The sequence below is a fragment of the Argiope bruennichi genome, chromosome 4 (genome assembly GCF_947563725.1).
Source record: "Argiope bruennichi chromosome 4, qqArgBrue1.1, whole genome shotgun sequence".
Classification (NCBI taxonomy): Eukaryota; Metazoa; Arthropoda; class Arachnida; order Araneae; family Araneidae; genus Argiope; species Argiope bruennichi.
Window position 1 is genome coordinate 81,910,867 of NC_079154.1, and position 13,475 is coordinate 81,924,341.

The 13,475-nt window shown below is 26.6% G+C and overlaps 1 protein-coding gene across 2 annotated transcripts in view; it reads right to left on the reverse strand.

The window, feature by feature from the left end:
* LOC129966052 (sulfate anion transporter 1-like) overlaps window positions 1-8,840 on the reverse strand; it is a 99,028-nt gene extending 90,188 nt beyond the window's left edge. The window contains exon 1 of one of the 2 annotated variants that reach the window (XM_056080405.1): window positions 8,452-8,840. The gene's annotated coding sequence lies outside the window, so the exon portion shown is untranslated. Of the gene's footprint in view, window positions 1-1,429; window positions 1,596-8,451 lie in introns of those variants that run through there. The other variant, XM_056080404.1, reaches the window with a different exon arrangement.
* Between the last annotated feature and the right edge of the window lie 4,635 nt (window positions 8,841-13,475).

The window sequence follows — 13,475 nt, forward strand, 5'->3', positions numbered from 1 at the left end:
AATATAACATGAAAAAGCTATCAGACCTAAATAAATTTTAATTTCGTTTGCGGAATAACTGAATACAATAATGAAATAATTTTTATATAAGCATTCATGAAAAAAAAGAGCATCTGAATTAACTTCAATTGTTTTACAAATGCTTAAACTGGGATGTAATCTTAAAAAGGGATAATGCAAACAAATAATAAGTCCTCAAAGATTCTCACATAAAGTCCTTCTTTGAATTTATCCAAAACTTTCAAAACCACAAACTCTTTTCAACATAAAATATTTCATCAAAACTTGATGAATAACTTATATATTAAATATTCTTAGTTGTTTATAATTAATAATTTACTTATTTGCTTTCTAACTGTTATAAAACTTGAGCAATTTATATAATTCTCAAAAAAGCTTTTTTGGGAATTTTTTAAAGAATTATTTTTTATTTCGTAGTTCACATATCTTTCAAATATTCACACAGACCGCATCATATAACAATATATTTTTAATTTGCTAATCCCTCTCTTAACATTTTTTTTCTAGAGTTTGTTACTGATTTTTCAATATTAATTAAAGAAATCATTGTATCCTTTTCGTTTTCAAATAATTATGAAAATTTTCCAAATAAATATATTTTCTAAATTTAGCGTTGTGGATAAATAATTTTTTATCATTACCCTGCCTTCCTTTTCATACCATCCAATTTTGGGAAATTACAGGTTGAAAATCACATTTTCGAATCAATTACCATTTTTTTTCAATCTGTAATTGATCGTGAGCATAAAATAGTGTAAGAAGCTCTGATTTAAATGATCCAAGAACAAGACATTTTTTGTTTAATGGAGATTAAATTATTGAAGGAAAAGGGTTTAGCCAATTTGAAAAGCCTGATATTGTTATAAAGTAATTCCCAAGCCTTAAAATTGGGAGATGTCAAAGATAAAACAGTGAAATTCCATAAACAGGATATATTCTTTGAAAATTACTAAAATATTCACACATAAGGTAAATCACTTTGAGGTAAAAATACTATAAAAAAATTTATAAAATGCTTAAAGATAAGAAGAATACATAATTTCAGTAAATCCCTGTACAATAAATAATTCTAACTCATAAGATAATTTTCAATTTTGATTACTATGTTATACCTACTGTATATTAGTTAAAATACACGAATATAAAAAATATGATTTTAATATATGATAAAGTTTTCTAACCTAAAAGTTTTAACCAATAAAGTTTTCTAACCTAATCTCAAAAAATTACATATAATTTATACTTACAAGATATCAAAGAAACATGAAAAAATTTCAATCAAAATAATAAAAATTATTCTTTAAAACTGAGATCATTACAGAAGAAAGTATTTTTTTAGTGCATTTCGTAATGTTTAAGAAAAAATAATAATAATTCACAAGTCGCGACAATAACTATTTAAACTTACATAAAGAGCACTGCTGATACATGCCATTAAAAGTCAGTTACCTCATCACTGATATTAATTATTATAACAATAATTAATAACGAAATTGTTTTACAAACTGCACCGGTAAAGAGAGCTTCCGAATCGGTGACACGAACGATGGGTTCAACAAGCTATTCATAATTTGTCGAAGAACAGCTGCTTATGCATGTTTTTCAATTTGACAAATGACAACTGTTAATACTATGTTCCTCTCATTATTTTCTAGAACAGTTCGGCTCACGTGTTTTTTTTTATTATCTTCTGGTTTGATCGGTGACATCTGCATTTCATAAGAGCATGTGAGGGATTCTTTTCTCGAGAAAAAATAATTGTAAAAAAATAGGAGAATTCGGTAATCTGTGAAAGACGTTTCAAATAATAGATATAATTCGAGGCCAAATTAATTCTCAAATAATAATAAGAAGGATATCGCCATTATATCACGGAAAGGGCAGGGCAGAAAACAAATAATTAGATTTAAAAAAACCAATGATACATAAGAACTATCAAAGGAATTTATAGTTTTTACGGAGAGCAAACTATCAGGAATATAAATTAGGATTTTTTTAAGGAAAAACAAGCTTTATTATTTTTTTAGATTTCAACCAAGTATGGTTATAGACCATTTAAAACTATACCCATTTTAAATTAAATCTAGTGTATTAGATCCTTTTATTGATATATTATTTCTAAGAAAACCGAGGAATCTCTAATAATTCTTTCAATTCATTGCACTTTAGAATTAGGAAGATTGTTTCTACGAAATAAAAAATATTTTAACAGTTTTCTTAACGTAAAAATAATCAGGTATTACATATTTGTAGAGATATAATAAGAAGTTATTTTCTGTTTCTTTTTTTCATTCAATGCGTAACAAGTAATAAATCGCATGAGAATTGTTTTTTTATTAATATTAATCTGGAATTGCTTTATTATCTGCATTCATTTGTTATATATCCACTAGTTAGAATATTAAAATGATTTTTTCTATATATACCCATGTAAGTGTTACATGTTGTTATTTTATTGCATAAAATATTTTGGAGAAAAATGTAGATCAGTAGAAAGGAGAAGAATCTGTGAAACATCTACAAGATATTAAATTTAAAAAATTGAAATTAATGATAATTCTTAAATTTAGTATTAATTCCAATTTCATTACAAAATGAAAGAGAAATATTAATATGTTATCATATTAGCAGTAGCAACTATCCACACTATTTCATAGACATAATATAAAATCTACGAAATTTTTATCACACGCATATGAGATTCACTAAGAAACATTTGCGACAATAACAAATGTCTTTTTTTAAGTAATGCATAAAGAACATTTCCGGCGAATAAATAGGAGCTTTATCAGCACTAATGTGATAAGTTGTCTGCATGTTCATTGATAAGATGAAAATAGTGAAAAACTATCGAAGGAAATTAAGTTTCAAACACTGAATAATGTGAAAGATGGCATCTGGTACTTCTGAATATTCTGACATTTCTAATATTGGCATTTGATATCAATAAATTTTCCATTTGAGCGATAAAAAGGACATTGATATGTGATCAGTGAGAATTTTGAAAAAGTTATTGAAATAAAAAAAAAAGATACATAATAAATGCATAATTTAGAAAAAATTATTGTAAATAAAATGCATAATAAATGATCCATAGAAATTCAGAAAAAACATTGAATATGATTTGATGAAAAGTTAATTCAATGCAGAATGTATTAAATACCGAAGAAAAGACTTTGAAAAAATAATGAATGGAATACTGAAAAATAATGAATGAATAATACAGACTTTGAATACATAATGAATGTGTTGTATGAAATAGGAAACGAAGCACAGATGTTCATGGCATGATTTGCTGAAAATGTTAACACAACTAACTTGGATTTATGAAAAGATGATTGTACTAATCATCAACCTTATACGGCTGATTCGTAAAAACAGACATTTTTAAAAGTTCTGAGATCAATACCAGATCTCAGGAATTGAGTTTCAGTAAAGTTTGATGGATGCTACATTTTTTTTTACCTGACGGGAATTAAGGATGTTAAAATTTGGTTATTAGTAACACTGCTTCTTTAAACACACAAATCTGCATAATATCAATTCTATTTAGGCGGTAAAATCAAAGTTTTTAAAATAACCTTTCCTTAGTTCTCGTATTTCTTTTTTTTTATTCATAAGAGTATAGCTTACTACCATTCATTCATGAATTCCATAGTAAAATATTCAGAAGTAAAAACATGATAACTTGATTTAATGAGATCTAAAGATATCAATCTCTTATGCAGAATTACAGCAAAACATATCGCTGATCATGCGACGTTTTCATCCTGACGTCACAAACCGCATGATCCAAAATAAAGTGGCTAATTATTTGACATTCAGCAGAAAGTTTTAGTAGGTCACGGATAAAAGACTTGGAGCTTGGCTCTGCTTAATTTTCATTAATCATTTCATTCCACCGTCCACCGAAACCAATACAGATGTTTGAGTTACAATTCTTCGAATGAATACAATGGAAGACACCAGTTTCATGGTTACATGAAATTTTATTTCTTGAAACTCATACGAGAAGAAAGAAGCGATTAAGAAAAATTACTGCAACGTTTCAGGATTAAAAAAAAATAATTTCAGTCTATGAGGCTACGGGAAGAAGAAAAAATATCTAATTTGATAAATAAATTTCAGTATGCATTATTTAACTCTTTACGTAGAAAAACTGTTATTCTTAAAATATCATGCTCATAAAAAAATCACATCACTCAACAGATTATTCTGAATACTTTTTTCAAGTATTCTGGGAGTACTGTTTATAAATAGGGACTATGAGAGATATGTATAATGTTTTCGATTTATTATTATTTTTAAATATATTTTGTAAAATTTCTTCTATGACTGGAATTTGAAGAGGAATAAAATGATATTTATATAAATGATATCTTATTATTCAAAAAGACTAGTGTCAAGTAGTTTAATCATAATTATCTTATTTCAGTTTTTTTGATTTTTTAAATAAATTATTTATGCCTCTAATAGGAACTGTAAATCAATAAAAGAACAAGTGAAATGAAGAATTTTAAAAAAAAAAAACAGTTACTAAATTTGGCTTAAATGTCAATTATTATGAGTATATCTTGCGTTTAAGTAATTTGTACTTCTGTAAAAAAAGACAAATTTTGATTTCAAGCAAAAATGTACTTTTTCAATTTTAGGAACATTTTGAGGTAATGAGAAAAGTACAACTTGACTTGTAATGGCGATTATCTAATGTTCTCACATTTAGCGTATTAAATAGGATTAGGAATTATTTATTGAAATTACTAATTATTAGTTTCAAGATGTGTTATTGCTAATTTCAAGACTTGCTTTTTTTAGTTAATCACTTACAATATTCTTGCACTAGATTCAATCTTCTTTCTAAATCTAATTTAAGAGTCCGATAGCTACAGCATAATCTAAATCTAATTTATGAATCTAAGTTAATGTTATTAATCTGCTTACTCTAATAAATTGCTAACTAGATTAATACACAAATAAAAAAATATTTGTGCAAATGTTTATATATTAATAAACTCGTTTTATATAATATGTGTGCATTCATTTTACGCTAAATTCTGCTCTAACAATTTGTACAAGATTTGTGTTTTAATGGCATTTTATTAAATATTTCCAATTAAAAAAATCAGATTACGAATTTGAACCAGTATCTAAAGATTATCGATCAGTGTGAAAGGAATTCAGTATGTTTTTCTGAGCCTTAACTGAGAGATTAAAACAATTTTTGTATTTCCTTTATTTTATTCCGAATTCAATTTCCAAAAAAACTGAGTTAATATTAAGAGATTTATATTTATAATCTCTTTGTTTTTCGCGTGCAGTAGTTCATTTCTTTATTTTTTGATAACATTAGAATTTACTGTTATTCTTTAGTTTATAATCTCAAAAATAACTAATCTGAAATATACCAAAAATTTTTTAATAAAATTATGTTTTTTTAATATAATTTAATCATTAATACCATTTATCTGATTTTTGAAGATATTTTTCATTTCTCCCCCTTTTTAATCGTTATCATTATATACAAATATGTACAAAATTACGCTTATAAATTAATAAGTACTTTTACAGCATTTAATAAAATTTTTTATATGTAATAAAAGAAGAAAATAAATGCTGCAATAAGTGCTGCGACGCACTATTTAATGTACAGTGTTTATAAGTAACTCCGATGGCGATGAAACATTGATGTTTTTATAATAAATGCAAACGAATTTTTATTAAATGGAAATGTTTTTTGTATTTAATTAATCTTGAAACAAAATGTAATAGATGGTAGTAAACTCTCCTCTCCAATAAAGCAAAAAAAAATCTGAAAATTAAAATTTTTTAATCTTTTATGATATTAACATGAAACATATCATGCTAATGAGAACATTTGGCAAAATTCGGAACCAAAAAATAATCCTATTTAAAAGTCTAATTATTTTGTTTCAGAGGGTCGTTTAATGATTTATTTAAGACAGAAAAGTCCGCGAAAATTGAATTTCGGGCAAAGTTGTGTTTTAATTACTAAGCTTTAATGTATATGATGATCATTATGTTCGCGAACACCATTTTAATTGGGTTTTTTTCGCGTTAGCCAGCGGCTAAAAAGATTTCTTTTTTTAAATTTTGTACTTTTTTAAATAGACCATTATAATACCAAAGAATAACATCTTTAGAATAGGGTTATTTTTTAGTCTGCCTATTCTGACGGATAAAAAAAAAGTACTTATAAGCATTTTTCGAATGTTTTTTTTCTATAAAACCGAATTAAAAAATGCGTATTTCTATCTGAAATTCTTATAACACGTTCTATATTACATGAATTTAAATATAATTCCAAAAAATTTCGCTCATATTCAGCAATAATAATAATTACAAATATTTTTCACATTTGTATGTTTTTTATTTTTTGACCTAATTAAGCTATCATAATATTCAATCCTACATTCTGCAGGTATTTTTAATACTAACTGCTTTACAGCTAAAACTTTTCTTCTACGATTAATAGTTTTTTTTTTTTTTTTATGTAAACGCGAAAAACTGACGTTTTAGATTCTCTACTCTTCTTTTATCCGATAACATATTGGAGTGCAATTTAAAGAACTGTTTTGAATATCCAGCTCAACAATTTAAACGAATAAATCTGTTATGTATTCTTTCCACATTTTGATATTTTTCATGCAAATTCTATTGAATTACAAGCCAATACACTTGTTAAAAAATTTTTTTAATCATCAAACTTTAAATTTAATCTTTATTTTCTAAATGATATTTTTTTAATCTTGAATATGTATTTTTAATCGTTGTTTTTACGCAACAAACGATAGAATTTTTTAAAGCCATCATACAGCAGTAAACTTACACAATTTTTAAAAATAATTCGGTCTCTCTTCCTTTAAGTATGATTGTTTGGAAAAACCATTATGATCGAATGGGGAAAGGTATAATATAGCTAATACTTAATAACATCAGTCAGAGGAAGAAGGCCATGACTTTAATCATTCTGGTTGTGTGTTAAACGAACAGTAATGGGGAAAGTACAGAAGACGTGTTTAATAAGACATAGTTTGTTGCGATGCGACTGTAGATTTCCCTTCACGCGAAACACAAATCTGGACCAGTTTGCTCCGGAAATTCTCCAGAAAGACATCTTAATAGCATATATATAGGATATAAATCAAACTTCTAATTCAGGTCATGTATTTTTTCTTAATAAACTCAAATTTTTAAATTTTTTTATTATTTTGAATGAAATTCATTAAATCCAGATACTTATCTCCTTCATTTAAACATTCAAAAATATATAAATATATATCTGATCACTTAAATATTAAAATTCATAACATCTTTAAAACAAATTTTTATTTGCGAAATTTTGATCAAACTGTATTTTAAACATAAGAAAATAATATTGAAAGTACATAATTCTACTTTTTATGCCATAAAACCTATTAATAATAATAAAACTTTTTTTTACATTATAACTTCTCATGCAAATCTTTGTTTCCTGATACAAAACTTATTCTTGTGATTTTCAATAATTTTTGAATTGCCATTCATTATCTTTATGTAAAAGGATGACAATTCATTTCGAGATCCGTTGTGAATTCAAATGTATCTCATCATAATAACAAAGATACAAATATTCTTATGCGGTTGCATTAATCTAACTAGCAAAATATATGGTGATTCGAATAAATTTTTTTCACTTATTTATCTGTTATTACTTAAAAAATTTTACATTCTATAATCGATGACAAAAAAAATTGGATTGGCAAAAGCTCATTATTTTATTGTTAATTATTTAATTATTATAAACTCTTAATTAATATTAACTTTTATTATTATTTAACTTTATGTAAAAGAGAACACGGTTTAATAAGATGCGGTATGAACATCAATGAGATACAATGTTAAAAATATTTTTCGCATAGAGCAGCAATTAGAAAGTTTCAGATAAATTAACACAATTATAAGTTCAACATTATATTTTTTTTCTGTATCATAGGTTTGAAAATGTATGATCTCACTTATAAAATAATATTTCATGTTTCCATCTTTAGGCATTAAATTTATTAAAAGAACTAGTTTTATACAGCTTATCACCTTATCCCTTTATTAAAATTTTTTTCAGCTTAATAGATTACACAATTACAAAAAATTTTCAGGATTTATTTCTTTAAAATGCATTTCAAATAATTAAAAAGACTCATGTTATTATGATGCAAATGTGTCAAAGAATTCAATGTATCTTGACAGAAAAAGAAGATATAATCTAAGAATAAATTTTTTAAAAATTGCATAATTCAATTGAATAGTAAACAATACAAAAAAAAGTATAATGAAATTCACAATTGTAAATATGCAAAACTTATCACATACTAATAAATGCAACAAGAAAATATTTAAACTCATAATGCATAAAAAATATTTAAATCTATTTACCTTTTGAAGCTTAGTTGAATGCTTTGAATCACACTTGGTAATATAATTTCGGTTTCAATGAAATTCACAAAGGAAATATGGCTGTAAACTCCCAAATTTCTTATCTGGGTTACAATAACTGTTCAAAATACAATTCTTCTGCTACTAAAAAACATGTGATAGCACCATGAACCTGAAAACAGTATCCACACGTCGCCAAACATTAAATGTTTACAAAAGAAATTTCGGCCTCCTTTTGATATTCCAGTTTTTAAATATTTACTTTAAAAATCCTCTTAATATGTTATCGCAATCGAGCTCCGAAGGATTGATTGATTTCGGAAGGCATTTCTGCTCAAGAAAATCGATGCAAGTAATCACGTCGTATTGAATGTAATCGTCCTAGATATTTGCTAGTCATTTTCTATTATCACGTGCAGTGAAGCGTAAAAACTTCTGTTGTATCTATTTGTACCAGGTGGGGAAGATAACTTAGTGGAGCGCAGGGAAAGTGTAACAAAACAAAAGTTTTTTTTTTTTAACTCTTTCCTTACATAACAAACGAAAGTGAAGTAGTCGAACTTTAAGAGGAAAAAAACTTGTTCCTTAAGGTAAGGCTATGACGTATAAAGACTTTGAGCTTTCGAACTGATTTAGAAGAGCAAATACATCCATTTATAAAGTATGTTCACAGATTTGGAAACAACTTTGAATCAATAGGTAATTTGATAACTAACGACAGATAGGCAGAAAAGACAAATAAGAAAGTACAAAAACCACAGAAATCTTAGATATGATACAACTGTTCTTCAGGTTTTAAGCAAAATAAACCGCGCCTCCATCTTATAGAAATGATAAGAGTACCCCACATCAAGCTTAAACTGGTTTCGCCTTGAACTTTGAATGAAAAAAATTGAATCTTGAAATAAAAAGAGATTTGCATTTTTTTTTATCATGCATTAGCATAACAAGATACCTTTTTTCTTTGTCTTTCATCAAAGAATAATTTGATTTCTTTAATAGAAAATTTTCTCTAGTATCTGTATCTAATCTTATCAGGGAAAATATGGCATTAGTATAAAAAGATTGAACTATTTTCATATTAATAAATCTTATGGGCTCCAGGAAGATACTAGGTAAAAAAAATTTTATTCTAATACAGGAGGTATATCCGAAGTATTTGCCTGTCACTTTTGATGAACAAATGATATCAACGACTCTTATTAAATACTGAGATCAGAATTCGGTTTGAACTTCATAACAGGTTATTTAATGCTTATAACTTGCGCTCATTTCTCACAGAAATATTCTATGGTATTATAGAAAATGTTTACTTTTCTTGATTACTATATTATGCCTAGGGATTGCAATACCGGGATACCGAATACCGGTATTTTGAGCCATTTGTACAATTTTGTAATACCGGTATTCACAAGTTTAAATACCGGTTTTTCGGTATTTATTAAAAAATTTTTAAATTGTCTCCACTCTATGTTCAGGTATCGCGAACATAGCAAAATAGTATACGTTTTTGTTTTTATCTCTCCCTAAGAGCGAAATGAATTAGCTAATGAATGGCGTAATTAATTGCTTCAATCTAAATTAGCGAAACATGGATTATCCCTGAAAGAAAATATTGAATCCATAACGATTGATGGAGCAACAATTATGAAAAAAGTTGGAAAGTTGATTGGTGCAAATCAGCAGTTGTGACATGCACATGGAATTCAATTAGGAGTAATAAATGTATTATACCAAAAAAATAAAGAACAGAAGAATCCAAATACTGTGGATATAGAAACTTCGGATTCCAACTTTGAAAAGAGTAAGAGTGAGAGTGATATTGACAATGAAGATAATGACATTGTAATTGTTGAAGTTATTGCTAATGAGGATGAAATATTAACCTATCAAGAATTGCTTCCTATAATTTATAAAGTTCGAAAAATTGTTAAGATATTTAAACGTTCCCCTATAAAAAGGATATATTACTAAAATATATACTAACTGAAAATAAAACAGAATATATGTTAATATTAGATTATAAAACACGTTGGAACAGTTTACTCCTAAGGATGGAACGATTTTTGAAACTGAGAAATCCAATCCAAAAAGCAATAATCGACTTAAACCTGTAAATTAATTTTTCAGATAGTGAATTCGACTTAATATTCAGAACTGTATCAGCTCTACTTCCAATAAAACTGACTATTGAGGCATTGTGTCGGAGAGATTCTAATTTATTAACAGCTAATGCAACAATAAATTTCCTGTTGCAGTCACTGAAAGAACAGCACACATCACTATCTCAAGAATTATGTATTACATTGAAAAATCGCACAGAAGAAAGGCATACCGAAATAAAAAAATGTCTTATGGTATTTACATAATTATAATGATTTTAAAAATGAAAATGAAAAAGAAGAAAAGAAAATAACCCATTCAAATCTGATTAAGTTTAGAGTAAATTTTCTTAAAATTTTTTACCCACAAACCTATCCACATTCAGAAGAATTCGGTTGAGTTATCGAAGATTATGATGTCAGTACTGTCGATAGTGAAAAGGAATTGTCTCTTGAACAAAAATTAGAATTAGCGATAAATAAAAAAATTTCAACGAACCAAAATACAATACAGAAATCAGCTACATATATCCAAAACCATCCGACGAGAAATCGATTTATTTGAAGATGAGGGATTTAGAGGTAAATACTTAGAATAAATATATCGCGCATTGCTAACAGTACCACCAACTAGCGTAGATACCAAAAGAGCGTTTTCGACAGCTGGTAATTTTTACACAAAATTATATTTCAGGCTTAATGACAGTACAATAGACGCATTATGTTTTTTTAGATCACATTTCAAAAATTTGTAATAGTACCACAAACTGAATAGTGATATTGACACCTTTTTGTGATTTAAATAAATAAGATGTTTCTTTACTTTTTTGTGATTATATACTGTTATAATTTATAAATTACAAATTATTTTTTGTGATATTTACACTCTCTAACAAAACTGGCAAATAAAACAAAGAAACACCTGTGTTTTCTTTCTTTTTCTAAAATTTCTAATACCGGTATTAAAACCGGTATCCCGGTATTAAGATTTAAAAAATACCGAATACCGGTATTGGAATTTTGGTCCGGTATTGCAATCCCTAATTATGCCTAACTACCAAAATTTTGATACAGTGCACGCAGCTTTTGAAATATTCAAAAGCAGCATATATCGTAATTTTAAACAGCAATTAGAAGAGAAAGACCTGCAATTAGGAAAATTATTATATCTATCAATATCTAATCTACAAAACTATTTCTTCAGATTCAAAGTTAAGGCGCCTAAATCTGAGTTATGTTGTGGAAGTGGGACTTAACTGCTTAACTGTTTTGCCCATATGCCATACGTGCATCGATTTATCGAATTTTGATAGCTGTAAGCAAAAAATAAACCATTCATAATGATTATAATTCTTCTATTAAAATTACTTCGAATACATAGATAAGTCAAGTATTCAATGGATTTCCATTTGAATCAAAATAAGAAAATATTCCCAAAATAGAAGGTGTCATCTTAATAGACAGTAAAGAAAGTAAAACAGTTAAGTGATTAACAATTTGATCTCTTTCTCACGACTTTATTGTTGGTTTCTTACATTATGCCCTTTTTTGTAATAGGGAGTCACATTGTGACCTAAATATTAACTTATCTTATGATTTATTTATGATTCAAGATTGTCATTGTATATATATATATATATATATATATAATGTGAAGTGCGCTAATCAATTTTATTTTTGGAATATAGTGCGCATCTTGTATGATGTGATGTTGCAACCCAGTATAAGGCAATGTGAGACAAGAGGCTAGATACTTTAACTTTATCGCATGATTGTAGAATCAGGTGAATTGATTCTCTTCTACTACTAAAGGCAAAGTAATTCAAAATTTAAAAAATCTCTTTTATTCAAGCATTTAATAAAATGATCGGAAAAATTGTTTGAAGAGTTAAAAAAGAAAACTGAAGACTCTAAATAATTTTTGAGGAGAGGCTATCACTATTTTAAGTATGAAATTTTTAAATAACAATTCATTTGAAAATCACTCTTAATAATTCAAATGCGAAGCAAACGGAATTTAAATTAGCGCATAAAATGTAATAAAATTGTGAAATTAAATAAAAGACATTCTGACAATTATCAAACCAATTATAGATAGGAATTTCAGTGAATTTTTAGTCCATCAAAAATTAATTGTTAGGAAAATAAATACAAAATCATAAGTTGATACAGGTACTCAAATCCTGTTACAAACTTTAAAAGTATTTTAGGTATACCGAAAAGAATCATTTTGTTAAAATACTATTAAAAAAATATCAGGCTGAAATTTTGTATATATTTAGTTTATAAAACTGTCTAAGGGATAAATCGAAACATAAGTGCAAGCACGAACCATTGCTAAACTATGCACCTGTGAAAAAAAATCAAACTTAAAAAACAATCGCTGGTACTGCACTAACATTCTTGTAATTTGTAAGAAATTTCAGTTTTTCCTGAACTTTTGCATTAAACCTTAGCCAATACATCAATGATTATATATACAGAGATATAGCATTCTGAAGGCGTTTTTTTATTGAGAGTGTTTGGAAAAAGGCTAAATTGATGTAATAATGAGGCAAATAAAGTTTTTTTCCAAATATTTATTATTAAATTATTTAATTTAGAAAATATTTTTGTATGATGCATTAAGTTTTTGCATAAATATTATATGAAAACAGAAAAATGTTGCTTGAAATATAACTTGAATAAAAGCCTTCCAAATGTAATTGGACACCTTCAAATCTGTGCCACTATTTTAGAATGACTATTGTAAACTCCTGAAATAAATTCAATTGTCTTATTTCTTTCAATGAAAAAAAAATATTTCAGAATTTTTCCTAGGAAAATCAATGAATTCCATTTTATTCCTAGTTTTATTCTAATCGTTCAATTTGTTTTGTTATCAATGCTGGATTTATTTTCTTTGAACTAATATATGTTCAT